Source organism: Alligator sinensis, unplaced genomic scaffold (genome assembly GCF_000455745.1).
Source record: "Alligator sinensis unplaced genomic scaffold, ASM45574v1 scaffold1469_1, whole genome shotgun sequence".
Taxonomy (NCBI): domain Eukaryota; kingdom Metazoa; phylum Chordata; order Crocodylia; family Alligatoridae; genus Alligator; species Alligator sinensis.
Genome location: NW_005842795.1, coordinates 69164 through 89279, shown reverse-complemented (window position 1 = coordinate 89279; position 20116 = coordinate 69164). Strand labels below are relative to the sequence as shown.

Here is a 20116-nt window from a genome sequence, read left to right as displayed (position 1 = left end):
CCCTTGGCCTACTGGGCAAGCTGCAGCCAGATGTGGTCGGATCTGGCCATGATTGCCCGGGAACACCTGTCCTGTCCACCAACCAGTGTTCCAAGTGAGAGGGTGTTCAGGATTGCTAGTGACGTAGTGATATCCCACCGCACCTCCTTGGATCCTGGTTTGGTGGAGCAGGTGGTTCCTCAAAGTAAACCTGTCACTGCTGGGTTCCCCAAGCTCCAGGTGCACACTAAGTGAGTGCCACTCTCCTTACTCCATCTGCACCTATTTCCTTTTTTCATTTTTTTAAACTGAAAACCATTTAATGCCTTGCTTTCAGAGCTGGAGGCAGCACTCACTGCATCACCAGCCAGCAGGGGAAGAACATGTCCCTAATGAACTCCTGTGCCAGGATGAATTTGAAGGTATGAGCTGGGGCTGTGGGGAAGGAAACCCCAGGTCCTGGGCATGACCACTAAAACTGCACTCTGCCAGGGTCAGGAGGCCTGGTGGGACTACCAGTGGCGTGGCAGCCCCAGGAAATGCCAGGACTGCGGATCTCCCTGGTGAAAGGCAGATAGGAGGCACCATAACCTCCAGCCACCACATGCATGCACACAGTCCTGGCTGAGGAAAGCCCAGACCCATTACATCTTTGACAGGCCTGAGGCTTGCTGGTTGCGGTGGAGTTGTGAGGCTTCAGGTGAACCCAGCTTAGCTTCCTGGGATGCTAGCTTTTGGGTTGAAAAACCCTTCATCAGGCTGAGCAAACACCTGCAGTTTGTGTGTGTGCTGTTCCTGGATGGAAGGAATAGTAAACAAACCAGAAGCTGGCAGGCAATGCAGGCAAAAAAGCCAGTCAGTGAAAATGGAAATGGAGGTGTCAGGGGGTATAGCAGGTAAAAGTGGAGAAGTACCTGGGGAGCCAGATGTTGGTAGGTTGTGTCATAAATCCAATGTCTATATTAAATCCATGAGTTTCTGTACCTAGGAGCTTGATGAAGTGCCGTTCATAGGCTTGTCTGTGAAAAGTGGTTTGTAAATTCAAACAAGCACTGAACCTTGCTAACCTCATTGCCAAAAGCCTGCACTGGCTTCTTTACCATTCCTTCCATCCAGGAACAGCACACACACCAACTGCAGGTGCTTCCTCAGTCTGACGAAGAGTTTTTCTACTAAAAGATACCTGATTGACCCAAAGAACCTTGTCTGCCAGTGCCATTTTCTTAGACCAACACCCCTAGCACCTGTTCCCAGTCAGGTGACTGGAAGGAGGCAGGGCCCTGAGGACATCTAAGTCCCAGGACTGGGGCTGGCAGGAAGAGTTTTCTGGCAGCTTCTGGAGAAGAAGTTCCTACAGGAAAGGAAAGAAAGGCTCTGTGACAGTTTGGCTGCCTGTGATGCTGCTAATGCTACTGCGATGCTTACTAAGTTATTATTACCTGTTGTTATTTAAAGTGGTGGACTGGACTGAGGCTGTAGGGGAGGAGGAGACCTCATAGGGGCACACTACCATGTTGTGTAGAGGTTCCAGCACCAGTGAGGGCATGCCTTAACACACACACAAAGTCAGACATGTCACGAGTTTTGCTTGTCAGCAGCTTGAGGTGCAGTTTTCCAGAAACCCCTCCACCTATCTGCTTGAAACTGGACAGTATTTGTGGCCTCAGCAGGGGCTACCCTCCCTGATGCTTTCATTTGAATCAGGCAAGAAATGAGAAAGTTATAGGCAGTTTTGTGGTTCCCCATTACAGCCTATGGGCCAAATATGTTGAAACAGTTTCGATGAAACGAAACAACCATGCTTCAAAATGAAATGAAACGTTGAAACAAAACACTGTCCCTTCAAAATGGTGAAACAGAAGTTGAAACTAAACAATGCTGTTTCTCACAGCCTTATTGGACAGCAAGCCCCTACCTTCTTGGAAGAATATAAATAGTGGCATGGAAGGAACATATAACGTCTGATGAATATAAGGAAGGGTTCTCCTTGAATATAAGGAAGGGTTCTCTTTATTACACTCTCAATTTAATTTTTGACCTCAGGAAATACCATATCTACCCAAATCCAAGATGATTTTGAATTCAAGTCACCCCCAGAATAATTAGATTCTATACATGGACAATTTATAAATTTGTTATAATTTTCCATGTATAAAATGTAATCATTGGAAGGTCATCTTAAATCTGTTCCTCCCCACCACCACCACCACCACCTGCAGCAGGGCAAGCAGCAGTAGGGGGCAGGCAGTGGCAGACCCCCTGCCACCTGCCCCCCACTACCAATTGCCACAGCTCCTGCATGCCCCTCCTCTGCCTGCACCTCCTGTCTCCTGCCAATGACCATGGTGCCTGTACCATCTGACACCTGTTCTACCCATTGCTTGCTTGCTTGCTCTCCCTCCTGCCCTGGAGTCAAAGCCAGAGCTGGAGCCGGAGCTGCCGCTGAGTGGCCAGGCAGGAGCTTGAGTCATCATGGGCTCAGTGCCCAAAGGCGGAGTGGGGCTGCAGCCAGAGCCAGAGCCAGAGAGTAGGCAGCAGGGGAGGGAGGAGGGAGAGAGCCAGCAGGGGACACAGGCTATGGGAGGCAGAGGAGGAAGGGAAAAGGCAGGGAGAAGAGGCTGTGGGGGACAGAGGTTTCAGCTGTAGCTCCAAGCTACAGTTGCCTCCTGTCCCCTGCTTGTACTTGAATCCAAGATTAGAAGTTTTTCCCCCATCATGTTAAATAGGGGGAAAAACCTCATCTTGGCCTGGCCCCTCTTGAGAAGGATGCTGTTACCTGAAATGCATAAAGTTTTCCACATGTCCATCATCTTATCCCTTCCCTACCCCCCAACAAAAATAAAAGTTGGGGCCTATGTTCTGGCTTACATAGTTTAAGGAAGACATACTAACTAATAAACAAGTACTCCAAAGAAGGCCTAAACAAGCCTAATCTTAAAATAATCTTAAACAACTGTCTCTAATGTCAGAAAGAGGAAGGTTATGCTTAGAACTACATGAAACAAGCTATATTTATATCCTCCTGTAATTAAAGATTATCATGAAGAGAGAATGTTACTCAAAAGCCTGAAGTATTTCAATTGTGAAATGCTTTAAAAAACTATAGTACATTTCTAAAACAAGCCAGTAACTTTTACTCTTCCTGCCTTTACTTCTAATGAAAAATAAATTATGAAGGGTTCCATTTGTTTCAATGAACAATAACATCTCAGTTGTCAAGCTTCGTCCAGTCATATTTATCTTCTCTACCCCCATCAATGAAAGTAAATGAGTTTTTGGCTCAGATTCTAGGTTACTCAGTATGTTAAATTACTACTTTATAACTGCACACCTACTGAGAGAATTGAAACAAATAGGTTAAGTATTTCCACCGAACAGTCTCCTAAACCCCTTCACACACTGACTCGCACCAAGATTCTAATTTTCTACATAAACCTTGTTGGTGGACATAAAGCCAGTTAAAATCAAGGTAGCAGCTCTTTTGTTGTATTTTAAGATAAGAAAGTAAATATGTTTTATGCTTGCTCTATTCTAAAAGCCCATGGAAAAGAGAGATGAACAGACAGAAAACAGGAATGTGCATGTACTTAGTAGTGCCAAAAAGGCTTGGATTGTTTCCAATACCATAACAGTACAAATAAAATGAGAGTCTGGCTTTACGGTTTTCACAGTTCCGTAAGCTTGGGTTTAACATTCATATAATTAATGTGACTATAATGAATTTAATCCTGATTTCCACTGCCACCAGTAAAAACAGAAACAGTCCAATAGAACTGTTTATGTAATTGATAAAAGCAAGATTTTTCTCTTCCCAACAATACAGAGCCAATATAATTAGAGAATAGAGGGGGTCATCAAATTCCACTTAATATTGCCTTTTTTTCCACATGTTTTGTTCAATTAAATCCGGTGATTTTAAGAATGTAACCCTCTAAGTGTTGACCTTTAAGAGGTCTGAGAGATGGTAGAAGAAGTATGATTTCAAAGACTGTCATAGCAGCACTGGCATGCATAGTCAGAGAGCTGGAAAGCAGCAGTATAGTTAGAATAGTGGGTGCAGACAGAAGTGCAGCTCCCTGCTGTAACTGAGAACACTTTGCGGGAAGCATTCTGAATTACAACAATCCCCTGGAACAAACAGAAGTTCACTGTTGGTTCTAGGGGGAAGGGGAATCTAGCTGCTGGCTGCCAGCCTGCAGCAGGTTTCCCCAAGCAATGGCCCCTTCTCCCTGCCAAGCTGAAAATTTTTCAGAATGGGAGCAGGGAAAGGGAGTGAGGGAGCTCATCCTAGGGGTTCCCCAGCCAGTGCTAGGGGGTGGGATGGGTGAATTGGAGCCCACTCACCTTGTGGGGGGGGCTCCAAATCACCTGTCCCACCCTCCAGCAGAGGCTGAAAAGCCCCCAAACCAAACTCCCTCCACTCCCTTTCCCCACTCCCATTCTGAAAAGAGAGACAGGCTGGCAGGCAGGCAGGCAGAAGTTACAGAAGATGCTCTGTTTTGAAATGTCTTCATCTCACCCCTCATGCAATGAGAGTTCAGATGTTCACCTGATCAGCCATTTTTTAAGCTGTTTGCAGCCATGCACTTGTGTCTGGTCAGGGCTATGGCTTTTTATGGACAAATCAGGTGAAAATTGTCACTTCCATTTGTGCCCACTAGTCTTGTGGGCAGAGCCAGCTGTCACGAGGAGAAAGAACCGGTGATGGCAGGAATTGAAAACCAGCAGGAGACAGCAAAAGAAAAGAGGGAGCTGCATTTCCAGAGCAGTTGTTCAGTGAGGATAGAGTGGCCCCAGAGAGAGAGGGAGGAGAGTGGAGACCCTGATGAAAACAAGAAAGGAGGCACAGCACGTTGGGGCGTGGGAGGAGCCGAGTGGGACAGCTGCAGTGAAGAGGATCTGGATGTCCACTGGCTGGGCAAGATGGAGAAGTGCTGAGCCGGAAGAGACCAGGTGAAGTATCATGGCCAGGAGAGTGATCCAGAAGCCGGCACGACTTCAGAAAAAGAGTCAGTCGGGAAAAGGAGACTGAGCCCTTCTAGAACAAGTAAAACCATTCTTGTTTTTTCAATCATCACAACAAGGTTGGGCTGAGTGAGAGCCCAGGAGAAGGACTAAACATAAAGACAGTACCTTCGATGTCTTTTAGTGTGTTTAAAGGGGAAGACACCTTTTTTTTTGGACTTATACCCCTTGAGAGAAAAAGGTGAATCAGGTTCTTAGAGCCCAAAGGACTGAAGCTCATCCTTGTTTATTTTACTTGATTTTATGTTTGTGATGCTTAGAGAGAAATTGGACATAATATTTACCATCCCTGGAGAAGTCGTCACTCAGTAATTTGGAGAACAGGCTTTGGTCATGTCCTTCATCTCCAGGATCAAGAAACCAGAGAAAAAAATGTGAAAAGAGAGATAGATACCTAATAAAAGATCCTTATCATAAATAACACATGCTGTGAGTCTCCATCTTTTATAGTCAACCAGAACATTTTTATGAGAACATTTGAAACTACAAGGAAATAAATCAGTATCCCATTGTCCAATGCTGCTTAATTTGTACCCTCCCAGTATAAGCCTTTTAACATCAAGATGTGGCAGGGAAGATTCAGGATCACTGCTGAGACAAACAGGGAATAATCTTGTTATTTGAGATCTAAGCAGGTAGCCAGTGAGTTACATACATCATAAGACTAGACAGAATACCTCACACTGGCCCACAATTTTTGGGGCCCCCTGCAAGATATAGTTTTGGGGGCCCCTGATGCGAAGAAGCCAGCACCAGCGGCAGCGGGGGTGGTGGCGGGGGGGGGGGGTGGCAAGCAGCCAAAAAAGCCGCTGGATGTGAAGCCACTGGTGGCAGTGGCGACAACGCAGAGTGGTGGCAACCACCCCCGTCTTGCTATGGCACTGATTTGGAGTGCTCACGGCCTCAGGGGGCCCCTTGGCTGCAGGGCCCCTTTGGCCACAGGTTCCGCACGATAGGATGGGCCGGCCGTGCTTGTGGGGCATGTCTACATATACCATGTCACTAATGCTGATAACTGTCACCATCAAAACATGTCCTGCACACATCTTACAATTCCTCACATGCCATGGAAAAATATTGGGTACCTGGCATTAAAATGATATTGGACACTCCCAGAACTGTTCTCAGGAGCAGGCTCCAGATTCAGGGCTGCAGAGCAGCACAGGGTACACCTTGAACGGGCATAAAAAAATCAGCTACAGGATACATTTTAAGCATATGACCCACCCAGAGTGGCACTAGGTGCTCAGGGTGCAATTTGACTGCAGTACTCCTGAGCACTATGTGACATAGTGTAGACCTGTCCTAAGACCACAGCAGATGTGAAGTTTAAGATGATGAATTTAGGCTGAAGAACTCTAATTTCTTCACTTACTCTTTTGAATATTATACAAGATGCTGCTGCAAACACCTAAACACATTAATAACTTTGTTCGTGTGAATAGTCCTATGAAGCCAACTTATGAAATAAAGTTATTTGTGGGTATGATTGGAGGATTTGATCCAGTAATTGTTCTCACCCTTTTTTATCTCATTGAAACTGTGGATGGTGTTGTTAACTATTCCTTAAAATCAAAGCTAACATCTTGTCAGATTCTAAATTCTTTATTTGTCCTTTTACAGGAAATGTGAGGACTAGAAGGCTAATGTTTTGAGGAATTCTATAACTGGATTCTGTGCATAGAAAAAAAAAATCATTGATACATTAATTTTTCCTTACTAACAAAGATCATTTACCACAAACACCGTGTTTATTAGAATTCATTTTCCTGTACTTCAGCCAGGAGGAGTTATTTTTTGATTGAAAAAGAAAAAAGAGTTCTCATCATTCTTATTTATTGACCTTCCTCACGTTTAACTGTTGACAAATTCTGTCAATAAAAAATTGCCAACAGTTCCTCTTGAGTCTGCCTGACTGAGCCCTTGTAATTTCATTTTTATAGAAGAAATGATGCTCTCAACTTCGTCATCACTAAATAAATCAGGGATATCACCTTCAAACATAAGCATTCTAGTTAGCAATATATGGTCATTTTGTAAAATTCATAGCTCTTTTTATAATCTACAATCCACTGCTTACAGTAATAATAATTAATGAATAATGATAAAAACATTTTGCAATATTTTAGCACCTCTCACTTAAGCATCTCCAAGCACTTTAGAAAAATGAATTATGTATGTAAGCTTCAGAACATCCTGTGAGCTAGATGTTTTTATATATATATATATATATATAACAGATGGGAAAACTACTACAGGAAAACATAATGGCCAAATGACATTAGTGAGCAGTAATTTGCACAAACAGTCATACTGAAATGTATGGGACTATTGCTTCCAGCATGTCTTAGTCTGGCACAAAGTATTTTGATTAAGGAGTGTTAGATAGCAGGACTTTGTCCTGGAGTCAAAAAATCAGGATTCTAATGACATTCATGAATATGGACAGTTCAAAGAGACCACCAGACCAAGCCACTGTATTGGAGCAGGATCAAGTATATCTAAACTAGACAGGTATTCTTCTAACCTGTTTTTAAAAACTTTCAGTGATGAAGATTCTATAGCTCCCCAGCAATCTGTTCCAGTACTTACTTGTACTCCAGTAGTTTGAAAGTTTTTCTTAATATCCAACCTAAATCATCTTTCCTGCAAAAGGCATCTGATTTCTTTTTGTCCTCCTCCCATTGGAGAAAGAGAACAATTGATCACTGTCCTTTCTTAAAGGAACATGCTTTTACATTAGGGAAGGCTGTTATCAAGTCCCTTTCACTTTTGTCATTGATTAATTATGTGATCTTGGGAAAGTCTTTAATCTGTCTGTACCCCTGCTTCCCCTGTCACCATTTACCTGGCTTGTTCACTTAAGATGGTAAATTTTTTGGAGCCAGGCCTGTTTGTCATTATATGTTTGCACAGTGCCTCCCACAATGGAGCCAAATCCTCATTTGGAACCTCCAGAAACAACTATAATGCAAATAATTATTAATAATAAAGCAAATGGCAGGAACTAAACCCAGGTTTCCTGGTTCTCCATTTCCTGCTCTAGCCAACATGCCTTTGTTTCTTATTAATCATATTATAAGTAAAAGATTGTTTAAATTACCCTAAATAAACATTTCTTTGCTTATACTTTTATCTAAGTTCTATTATATTAGGCATTTACTGTTATTCCTCAAATATTTCTTTCAAATACACCAAGCCACACTTCTAAACTGTCTTAAGCTTTTCCCTTATTGCAACAAGGTTATGGGAAACAAAGTATAAATCCTCACCTTTCCTCTTATTTATTTATATTTGTTTAGTAGGTACATTTGGTACACTAATAGCTTCCCCCACCCCAACCACCCCATCTTTCTTTCCAGCATTGTGCTTGTACTCATGTATAACAGGCTCTTACACTGTTTCTTTAGCATTTCAATCAAAATAATAATGGTGCTGATATAAAGTGACTCAGCCTCCTTGGTAGGATGGCAGTTAATTTTCTTGCTTTTATCCAGAATTTCATCATGAAAATCTCTTTCATCTTATCAGTAAATCCCCTTGGAGAAGACCATTACTAGCACATTTTACCTCAAATGCCAGTATAAGCACTGACCCAAGAATTAACAAGAAAGACTGAGTATGTGCAATGATGACTACAGGTAACCAAAACATAAAAGGTCTCAAAAGTCATAGTTGGATGGAACATCTCTATCAATACCCATAGTTATGACTGGCCCTCACTTCAGGGTCATGTGGGGCTCAAAGATTGCCCTTGTTCAAATATGACCTTCCCTTCAGATTCCTCTTTTCTGATTGGAAATACAATAAAATATAGACTAGAAGTAGTTAAAAAAATCTTATATATATTTTTTTTTTAATTAAGGTCCCATTTTTTAATTTCATGGGGAAAATTCAATTTTCAATGCTTTAATTTCAAGTTTTCTATTTATTTTCAATTATATATTTAAAATACTTCAATTACATTTAAGTGACTTATTATTTCAATTTATTTTATTCTCAATTTTTTGTGTGTGCCCTTAATTCTGTTAATACATAACATTCATAATTGCCTCAATTTTGGAAAAAAAAAATTCCTATTGACAAATTTATAATATCTTTTCTTCCAGCAATCTGTACTCCTCCCGAAGTTGGAGTATTCTTGGAAAGCTACCAAGTGGGAAAAAATGAAAAGGAGTAAAAGGAAACAGGTGGAAGTAACAAAACACTAAGAAATTACTCATTCTACTGATTCAATGGGAAAAAGAGATGGAAGAAAAAAAAGATGAATCTGAAATTTTGGGTAGCGTTTAAAACCAAACCATAAATGTCAATATGAAAATAACTAAAACATTTGTTTAGCATTAACTCACTGAAAAATATAATTGAAAATTACAAAATCACATTTTAGGTGGATGCATTTTCCAGTCAAAAAGAACTGAGCCAGCCTGAATTCAAAGTTTTCTCATTTTGTTTTTCTTCCTCTATTTCTTATTTAAAGAATAAAGCTCCTGTTCTTTTTCCCTCCTATTTTATTTCTCTTCACCATGATATCTGTCACTGCCCTTTGCAGCAGCTTCATATCTCCCCTAGTTTTATGCCCTCTTATCTTTCTTCCTTAGTTCATACCCATGTTCCCCCTTCCTTAGCTGCTCCTTCAACCTCTCATAGTTTTTTCTTTTTCTGAGATCTTCCCCTATTGTATCTTTTGCTCTTTTTTACCCTCAAATACATTTCCTAGGTCCTCCCCGACCCAGTACCCTTCCATTTTTTGGGTTCCCTCTAAAATATGTTCAGTAAAAGACACTTTTACTGCCTTTGCTTTTGCAACAAAATTCCCCCACCAGCCTCATTCCTAATACGTGTGATTGTTTTCTTGGGGTTTCCTCTTTCTGGGTTCTCTCCTCAGTATAATCTACAATTCACTAGATTATTCCTGCACAGCTCGAACCTAGCACGATTGTAAGGGCAGCCAAGCAAGAACAAAAGGTTCCAGTGCCAGTATGCACTGGTAGGTGCCAGTATGCACTGTCGTACCAGTGCATGCTGGAAAGTGCCAGTATGCACTGGTACAACATTGTCAGCTAGATGTGGCATGACAGTTGAATGAGCTGTATACAGACTGTTGTATACAAAGCCTCAGTTCCAGCTGTGACTTTATCAGCATAGTCCTGCATCCAGAAGTCATCTGAAGGTCTTGGGCAGTTCTGAAATTAACCAGAATGATGTAAGCAACACTGTTAGAGACACCTTGTATTACCACTGTTATTTGTTTCCCAATCTAGGGAACAACAGTCTACCCCAATACTTCTTTAAGTAAGGTATCTTAGAAACAAATCTGAGGTTATATTTCTTAATTAGCTAAAAAGTTAATTTCTCAGAAAAGAGTTATCAGTAGCATTTGTCTGAATTACAAAAAGACAAAGTATGAAGCTTTATATTACCCTGGTCATAATAAATGGAGCATCAGGAATAAATTAAGATTAAATAGGTTTTGGCTGGTAATTCATTTCTTTTCCCTGTGGAGATTACTGTATTTTCATTTTACATTTTATTTTAAAGGATAAGACGTCATGGTTTTCATTGGGGTAGCATGGGTGCCAATCAGTCAGGGTCTCAGCATTATACAAATAATAAGCAATAATAATAAGATTTGCTTGGTAATCTCAACATGTTTTAGAGAATTTTTAAAACTAATATCACAGAGATTAAATGCTATTTCTAAGTTTTTAAAATCAATTTCTCACAGACAGCAATGCACAGGTACCTTGACCTTAACTTTAGGTAATTATTATAATTTGAAAGTTTGCAAGGAATCACAAACATCTGCAGCTCTTTCTCGTGCTCTCTCTCGTCTAAAAACCGTTATTCTACATGTTGTTTCTTTTTCTGTTCCCTGTTTCTTTGGACCTCTTCCAAGATTTGCCTGGTTATTATTTAAACCTTTTCTCAGTATGTTAGTGTGTTGGTATTTGTGCTCTGCCTCCAGTGACTTATGGATTATTCCGCTCTCGGTGAGACATTTTCTATATCCATTCATATCCAGATTATTCAGCCCACTTACAGCAAATATAATACCCACATAATCAATCATTACACTTCTACATCTCTAAATAAAACCATCATTCCTTTATTATGTTAGGCAAATGATCAAATTAATGTTTTCTAAAAATTCCTGCCAATTTAGGTCCCTGGGCTCCCAGACTATCTTTTTCTCCCACCCCTTTTTTATTTCCTTTATTTGCAAGCAATACCCCATTACATCAGCTAACATTTGTGGATATATTTTGGCCTTCTGATTATTTCCATCATAATTAGGAATGTGGAAATATTAGATTTTTCAGTTTGACTACAAAACAGAACCCCTTCCACCCCACAAATTTTGATTTAATTCAAATCAATTTATTTTCTCACCCCAGAACATTTTTCATTTCTATTCCATTTCTATTTCAAGCATTTTTAAGAAAGAGAATACAATGTGGGTGTTAGGAAAAAGAAATGGTACAGCTCTCCCTTTCCATACCCAGTACTTCAATTGTTACACCACTCAGCCAAGATTTCCCCTTCTTTCTGGGCGGATTTGATTGCATATAGTTGAGGAGAACAGTTAACAACCCTATTACAGGATATTCTAGGGAAGGGACTCATTTACTATCTCCTGTTGCTGTTGTTCCATCTTGTAGAATGTACTTATATATTCACAGGGCATGTCTACATATGTATTTATGCACACCTAAACTTAATGTGACATTGCTTAAGGCGATTTTGCTGCACATCTATATGTGGATGAGCTAATGTGTATTAAGGTACATTAAATTTAGGCACCAATAGATAAGTCACATTAGTACACATGCAGATGCACTAATGTACATTAATACGGTGTCTATCCATTGACACTCACCACGTTAATGCACATTATGTGTAGATGTGCTAATGTGTAGATGGACATTAGCACATCTACACATTTGCAATGTAGCTATTTGCTCATAAATTTGATACCTGCTTTATGCAGGTATCAAATTTAGGCTTGAATAGCCTAAAATCTCCCTTTTTAATGTGCATTAAGGGCACACATGTGTAGATGTGCACCCTTAATGCACACTAAGTTGGGCTAATGCGCATTAAATGCTTATGTGTAGACACACCCACTGAGACAGAAAGAGATAGTGAAAATGTAGCATAGAAGTTAAGGTGAGGATTAGAGAGGAAAAAACAAAAACAGAGTTAGAATTATGTTATAATCTCTCCGGGCATTTTTACACATGCTCAGGGAGCTGCAGGGGTGGGGGGATGCGCTTTGATTAGCGAGCGCTTTTAATTACTAGTGCCCAAGTGTCATGTGGACCAGCTTCCCCCATGCTGAAAAATGGTGGCGGGGCATTTTGAACTAAAGCTCTTCAAACAAGCTTTAGTTCAATGTGCTCCACTGCCATGTTTTGGCACAGGGATGCTAATATACATCTTGCCAGAGCCTTCTGTGATTAAATCAAATCTGCTCCGACACACTGGATTTCCAGCACATTGGAGCCAGCTCCCTGCGTGAGTATAGGAGCCCACTATTTGGCATGGTGTATTACTTTTGCATGTGGACACATGCCTTGGGCAAACACTTGGGCTAAAAACAGATGTGGGGGATGGGGGTTGGGGGGCAAAGGCTAATTTGAGCTAATTGCCATTCAAGATGCATGTATAAAATAATTGCCCTGGTCAGTTTTAATGCAAGTTAAATTTGGGATAATCAGCCCTGGATTAAACCAGCTGGTCTCTTTTTAGCCTTGGAGCCCTTCAAATGTAGCAAACCCTCTCCAACTTTAACTATGTATGAGGGAGGGTTAAAGTTGGAGCAGGTTTGCTGTGTATGAATCATTTTCAGCTTCTTCACATGTAACAATTAGAAAGTACCAGCTGCTTCCTTTTCTCCTTTTGAAAGGGCTCCAAGCATTTGTGTGTCCACACCCATAAGCAATGGGTACCAACTTGAAATGGGCATTGTGAATCTCTATTTACTAAGTGAAGTTTATGAAGCAACAAGCCTCAAATGAGAAGCACAAAATGTGATTATTACATAATCCATATTAATAATGAACTGCCAGATGCCATGTTTTATAAGCTTCCACATTATAGCATAAGCATACAGACAAAGGGTTTTTTTTTTCTGTTCCTACTTATACCAGTTTAAGGCCCTGATGCAGTAAAGTACTTAAGAACATGTCTAACTTTAAGCATACATGTGGTCTCACTGATATACATGTGCTTAAAATAGACACTTGCTTAAGTAACTTGTTGGACTGGAGCTTAAAAAAAGCTGAACTAAAAAATATGATGACATCATTCCACAGCAGAAACAGTATAAGTAACGTCAGAATTAGACCCATGAAAAATATTTATTGACAGGTTCCTGAATCTCTGCTCCCTTTTGAAAAAAATGATTTTTAAAAAATCCCATATTTTAACAAATTGCTTTCTCTTTTATCTTCATAAAGTGTTCGTTAATTAATGCAGTTCAATACAGTCTGCAGAGCTACATCTGTTATTCTGTGGAGTCTCTAGTACAAATCCTATTCTGGTGAAGTCTGTCTTACTATTGTCCTAATAGAGCAAATGGCTAAAGACTGAGTTCTTTCTAATGTATATGTGTTATACATGCAATTAAATTCCTGTTATAGTGAAGAATCACTGTCAGCAGAGATTATTTTAATGGATGTACAGTACTACTTTAAACAAAGTCTTCACCATCTGTTCATCTTAATTATAAATGCAAAACCAACATATCTTACATTAGCATCAGAAAATAGTGAAATATCAGCGATTGAAATGCCCATATATACTCTTTGTACAATACTGAATGCATCTGTGCCATTTTTCCTCTCCCCCTCCAACCAACGCAAATTGGGAAAGGGGGAGGAAAGTGCTTATTTGTCACAGATAATTTCCTGACATGGTTGAACATTTTCCTGGTAAACAAGGATTTGTTACAGAGGATTTAAGAACACTTCTCAGAGATAGGTAGTATACCAGAACTGGCCAATCTCTTTCTATCCATCTTGTCTTTGGCCACATTAATGGAGGGGGATAGGTGGAGGGGAGGGCTGTGCTATCATAGAGGCTCTGGCAGCCATGGCCCCATGGCCTGAATCCAAACATGGGTCATCTGACCCATGAGAAGCCCGACGATCTGAATCTGGCCCAACAACTCATGTGAGTTTGATACCTTTGGCCTAGATGATGGAATCTTGGAGCTGAAATCTCCTCCAACTCCATAGTTATAGTCCCAGCTTGTGTTATAGTAGGTCAGCAGCACTACTGTAGTTAACATGGAGACAAGCTTCCTGTTTCAGGCTTGAAACTCATAGGCTTCAGGCTCATAGGCTGACTCCAATGATCTTTAAATTAACTGTATTTCCTGCATATCTTTGATACAATTAATAAATCAAATCTGAGGTTGACCAAGAGGGATCCTAAAATACATCTTCCCTTAAGAAATCTTGGAACTTCCTTCTCGTTTGTGTACACTTGGGACTTAAATGTGGTTCTGATTCTCCCATACTAACATCAGTGACTTTGGATTTATCTGAGCTAGTGCCCAAAACCCACGGGTTTTTTTGAGCAAGAAATATTTGCAAAGTTAATTGGGTTAAAAGTTGAATCTACAGCATATCTTTAATCAAGCTGATGTGTCAGAGCAAGTCACTTGGGAATGTGCAGCAGCAAAGGGGTTTTGCTGCAAGCCAAACAACTAAAAAAAGAGGAAAAAACAAATTATGGAATACACTTATCCTATCTTATAGCCTTAACTCTGCCCTTTGTGTGATATTTTAGCATTCTATCCTTCCAGATAACCTGGGGCACTGCAGATGCAGCGGATATGTAAAGTAAGATAAACTGTCAGACTAGGTCCCCAGTACAAAAGGGTCATATTAGGGTAGACTTATTGCATATGGCAAATACTGAGCTCCATAACTTACTCAGCACAAACCAAACCAGAGTTGTCACATGTTGACACCCCATGACACTTATCCTAAGGGTTCCCTCTGGAGTATCACTAGCATTTATCACTTCCCTGTAGAGCTCTGCCATGCTTAACATTTTACTGCTGCGAATTCCCATAACAATAACAACTCTTCTGCTCCTCTCATTGGACAACACAAACAGCACAAACGAGGAGTCCATGATCCTTTTGAATACAGATGCTCATCTTCATATTTTAGTGCAAGTCATGGTAACCCGCTATAAAATAAATGCTGTTTGGAACAGCTGTATTCACCAACGAAGGGAACGGCAGTTTGAGCACAAAGATACATGGATGAGGTCCATCACCACCACATGAAATGACATATTTATTTAACCATTCCTCATGTTTGCTTAGAACAGGGCACTCTGCTATTGTATGTGCTCTCTAGAACGGGACAGAGTTAAGAGGGGTAAAAGATTGATATGTATCCTATATTTGCTTAGGTTTCAAAGGTTTAATTTTGTTTAACTTTTACTTTAACATATCTTGGTTTTAAATACACCTATGTTTGACATTCTAGAAATGTAGAAGGCAATGCTGGGCAACACTGTCTCTGTGCTAAAAAAATATAACCACAGGTACAAATTATATATAAGAATATTATTTTTTTAAAGACTTGGTCCACAACTGTATTCCAGATTTAAGCCAACATAATTCTGCTGAAATCAATGCCGACATAAAACTGGAAAAACACAACAATATATCTGCCCTTGCATTTCTAACTTCTGATATTTTGGAGTGGTAAATTTGTCACACTATAAATGTTTGCTTTTCTTCTGAGGTCCTTCCTGTATATAGCTGAGATATGCTCAGACCAGGGTCATAGATCCTTTCTCCTCACATCTCTGACCAAATTTTGTGGATTTCAAAGATTTCCTAAAGGGTAAGCATCCAGGCTTTTCCACTGAGAAATCTAGCCTCAATCCATTTAAAATTCTAAGTCAAAACCAGAAGAGACACATTTTCCTATTCTGATTTGTATGTGGTTTGGGCCACAAGACTTTGGCTCTTGATGAAGGAAATTCACAAGAAAAAAATAGAATAGACTTGTAAGACATCAAAACCTCATGGGTAAGGCTGGTGAGATTCACTACTGGCAAAGCACAATATAAACCCTATATGCTGTGAAGCCCAAATTCAAAATCCCAGCAGACAACCACTGCAGATTCAGACACTGCTTCTTCAGACTATTCATATAAACTCATGAAAAAACAGTAGCACAGATACACTTGTCTGCTTAATGAATGAGAAAATATATGCAAGACATTGTAAATCTCAGCTAATTTTATTTCACAACCCTGTCACACCCTTTTGTGGGTCCTTAGCATTCAGTGAGATCTGTTCAAAGAGATGGTTGGTATCAAGTTGTTAAGAAGGACAAACAAACCCAAACACAGGTGCATAATACAAGACTGCAGGTTAGCATACTTGATACAGGATCATTAAACATTTTACTGCTTGCAAGTGTGGATAGCTACAATATAAAGAGTAAGCATCAGCTTCTATGCAAGCCTTTAACTACTTCAGTGAAAATAGGTTTGGAGAGGTATCTCCCAACAATTTTTTACTTTGAAAAATGTCATGGAAAGTACCACAAATCATTAATGCTGACAATTTGTACTGGTGAAATGTGTGTGGCCTTATATTACACCAGTTTCCCTAACAATACCAAATATTAAAATGGAAAAACGTTTTGTGATAAACAGCATTTTTACTGATTGCACATGATTATGTTAAGCAGCTTGTTCTACTGGTGTCACAAAGGTGACTTAATAGCTCCTATAACTAATCTTCACAGCTGACCTCTCCCCTCTGCTGATGAAGCTTATTCAAAACCTGCTGCCCTTTACTCATTTTAAGATCTTATATTTCTGAACTGTTTTGGATCATGAATATATTTGTTAAAGTTCTTTTTTTAAATCTATAAAGACTTATTCTGTGATCTTCTAAGTCTATGGTATATGAACATAGTGCAAAAGGATTATTTTTTATCATTGTTATTGTTATTATTCTTATTTACCTGATGCCAGCATGTCATTAATTAAAACAGGAAAACGCTCATCAAATATCTGAGCATCTGTATGAAGAAACACAGTGCCAATGTTCTTCACTCCAACTTTCAAATAAAGCATGGAAATATCACTCTGAAGAAATAAATAATACAGGTCATTTACCTGATCTGAATATTATCTATTTCAACACTGAAACAAACAATCTCTTAGAAACATCAAAAAGAAGAAGAAAGTAAAAAATGTGAAGGAAATTATACCTAGTATCCATTCCTCCACCCGTTCTCACACACAGAGACACCCCTACACACACAGTACATACATTCAATACACTGACTGCTAACACACAACAAGACAGGTAAAGTACTGACAGTCTGAATAAGAATATTAAACAGGAGGACATTTAAAACCAATAAAATATGAATGCTATTTGGAGCAAGAGGTATTCTAAGTTCCTAACAAGGTCAGAAAAAGGTGAAGAGGAGAGAAGTAAGCACTCCATATCAGAAATCCACAATGTAATGTTGATAAATAGATCCCCTGGGACCTGTAAGCAGGCTACCACAAGCAAAACGCAAATCCATAGGGGGCAGTACATAATTAACAATTTGAAGATGTAGTCATTGTTACAAAGGAAGACTGAAAAGACTACCCAAAAAGTAAGTAAGCTATTTGCTCTTGGATCAGCTTGCTGATTACACCATAAAGCCATACTTTTTGTTCCCTGTATACCTGTTTAACTAGTTTCCATTACAAATGTCTTCTGTCGCTATTTAGTTTTCCAGTAAAATACAAGAATTCTGGAGGGGGTACAACGAATATGTCTGGTAAAAGAAAAGCAGTGGAAAAATAATTTTTGCAGGCAAAAATGAGTAGTGAATAAAAGCAGCATCAATATCAGCAAGACATATTTTAACCAGTTTATAAAAATAAAAGTAAACTTGTGGGTTTGAGTTTTTATGAAAAGTGAACTGTGCTGTTATGTAGATCATGAATCAAAGCAAACTACAGGCATGTCACATCTTAAGCAGGGGTTAGGTTCCGAGGTCAGCGTGTAAGGTGAAAATTGCACATAGTCAAATCACTGGCTAGCAGCGACTGCCTCTGCCTCCAAAACCTCCCGCCGCCACCGCAGAGCCGTGCTTGGAGCTGTGCGGCCGACGGCAGCAGCGCAGCGCGGGGTGGTGGGGGGGATGGCTGCGTGCTGCCCGGCCCCCACCACACTGCCAAAACCTCCCGCCACTGCTGCAAACTGAAGCAAACTGAAGCCCTGCTCCCCCTCCCACCCCGCGTAAAGTTGAATTCGCGCAAGTTAAATGCATGTATAACACGACTGTACTGTACCAAGCCATTATAAACTCCGGGACCCACCTCTCTGGGGCCAATGGGATGTTCATGAAATAGGGGCAAATCAGGCAGACTGTTTTGCAATTCTTTTTCCGAGACAAATAATATACTTAAGATCTCTAAGTGTTTTCTGAAACCATCAAATATTTTAATGTGTGCAATTCTAAACTGAAGCACACAAATCAAAGCAGGGTAGATAAACATGCTATAGGGTAGCATCATTCAGCAAATACTTAATCTTGCCCTAAGAACCACAGAGGTGCAGGGATGCACCCACTTGGCGCTCCATTGATTTCAGTGATATCTCATGGGCCATATGTCATAAATGTGCACTTGCATAACCTGCAATTCTATAGATTGTACAGAAACCATTACATGGGACACTTTTAATAGGTGGTATAAGGCAAGCATGACAGAGCAGCTGTATTGATCAAAAATGTTTGTTTCAGGCTACAGGAAATTTTGAAGCTCCAGTAATTCTCAAAGTCTCTCTCGCATATCATATAGTGTAAATTTACTTGCTGAGAGCCCAGGGACATCTAAGCACATTTCAAAGACAAAACCTAGCCATAACTTGACAATTCTGTGCCCTGCCGTTCATCTGTATTTTTGAGGTACAGAATTTTTTTTCCTAGCAATAAGTTCTAGTTTGTAAATACTGTCAACATGTTTTTGTACTAAAGTCTCATTTTTCACATGAAGATAATGATAGCAATTCTACCCTTTTGTAAAGATTTTCTTTCTGTATTGGAATGAAAAGCATGAATTTTGAAACTTCAAGGTTTTACATATGTGGATATTCACTTCTTTGTTACCATTTTGGTACTGCCAAGGGACAATCGGCATCTCACATTTTCAGAGAAAAAACCATCAGTTTTGTCAGTAGCATAACTAAGGACAGTAGGGGGTGAGACCAAAAATGACAACCACCATGACTACTGGCCCATTCACTGCCACTGCCACCTGCTGCCCTGCATGCTGCCACCATCTAGGGCACAGAACTGCCCAGTTATGCCTCTGGGTCTTGTCTTTTTAATGCGGCTTAAATGCCCCTGGGCTCTCAATGAAAAGTGCTGTCTGCCATGAAGACCACTGCTTAAAAGTCTTCCCTGGGTCTCCCAAAATAAATATAAAGATTCGTAAAATATGTAAGGGAGTTGTAAAAATAAACAGAAGTGAGTGAAAACCAAAGTTCTCCTGAATCAACACCCCTACCTACCTGACCAAACCCTGGAAAAACTCAAATCTGAACTCGGTAGTTCAAACCCAACAGTAGTCCTCTATGTTAGGCATTGCTTTGTAGTGTCAAAGCTGGAAGGTCCATTCCAGTGAAAATTCTACCATTTTGGAAAAGATTTTTTTTTTATTTGGAATGAAAAGTATTCACTTGGAGACTTCCCAAGGAGTAGAAAACCCTATGCATTTTTTCCTTTGCAAATACAGAAATGTTTTGAAAATTAAAAAAAACAAAAACAAAAAAACCCCAAACTGCAGGAGCCCAGAAAGCACAGGAGCTCTCCATTCCATAGGAAGGTGCCTGCCATTCCTGGGAACTATGGTGTACCTGCCTCCGCTCTACTAAGTGTTCCCGCGCTGCCTTTGCCCGGGCCCAAGGTTTTGCGTGCCCTGGCTTCGCGGGTGTACCCCAGAGATTACCCCTGCTGGTATCAGGGGGACCCCTGAACTCGCCTGCCACGACTTTGATTGTACCTTCAGTGGGGGGTCCACCCTTGGGGTATCCACCGGTGTCGGCGCGTTCCTCCGT

General features: G+C 40.3%; 1 pseudogene; it reads right to left on the bottom strand.

Moving 5' to 3' along the window:
• LOC102376241 overlaps positions 1–20116 on the bottom strand; it is a 212964-nt pseudogene that overhangs the window by 130711 nt on the left and 62137 nt on the right.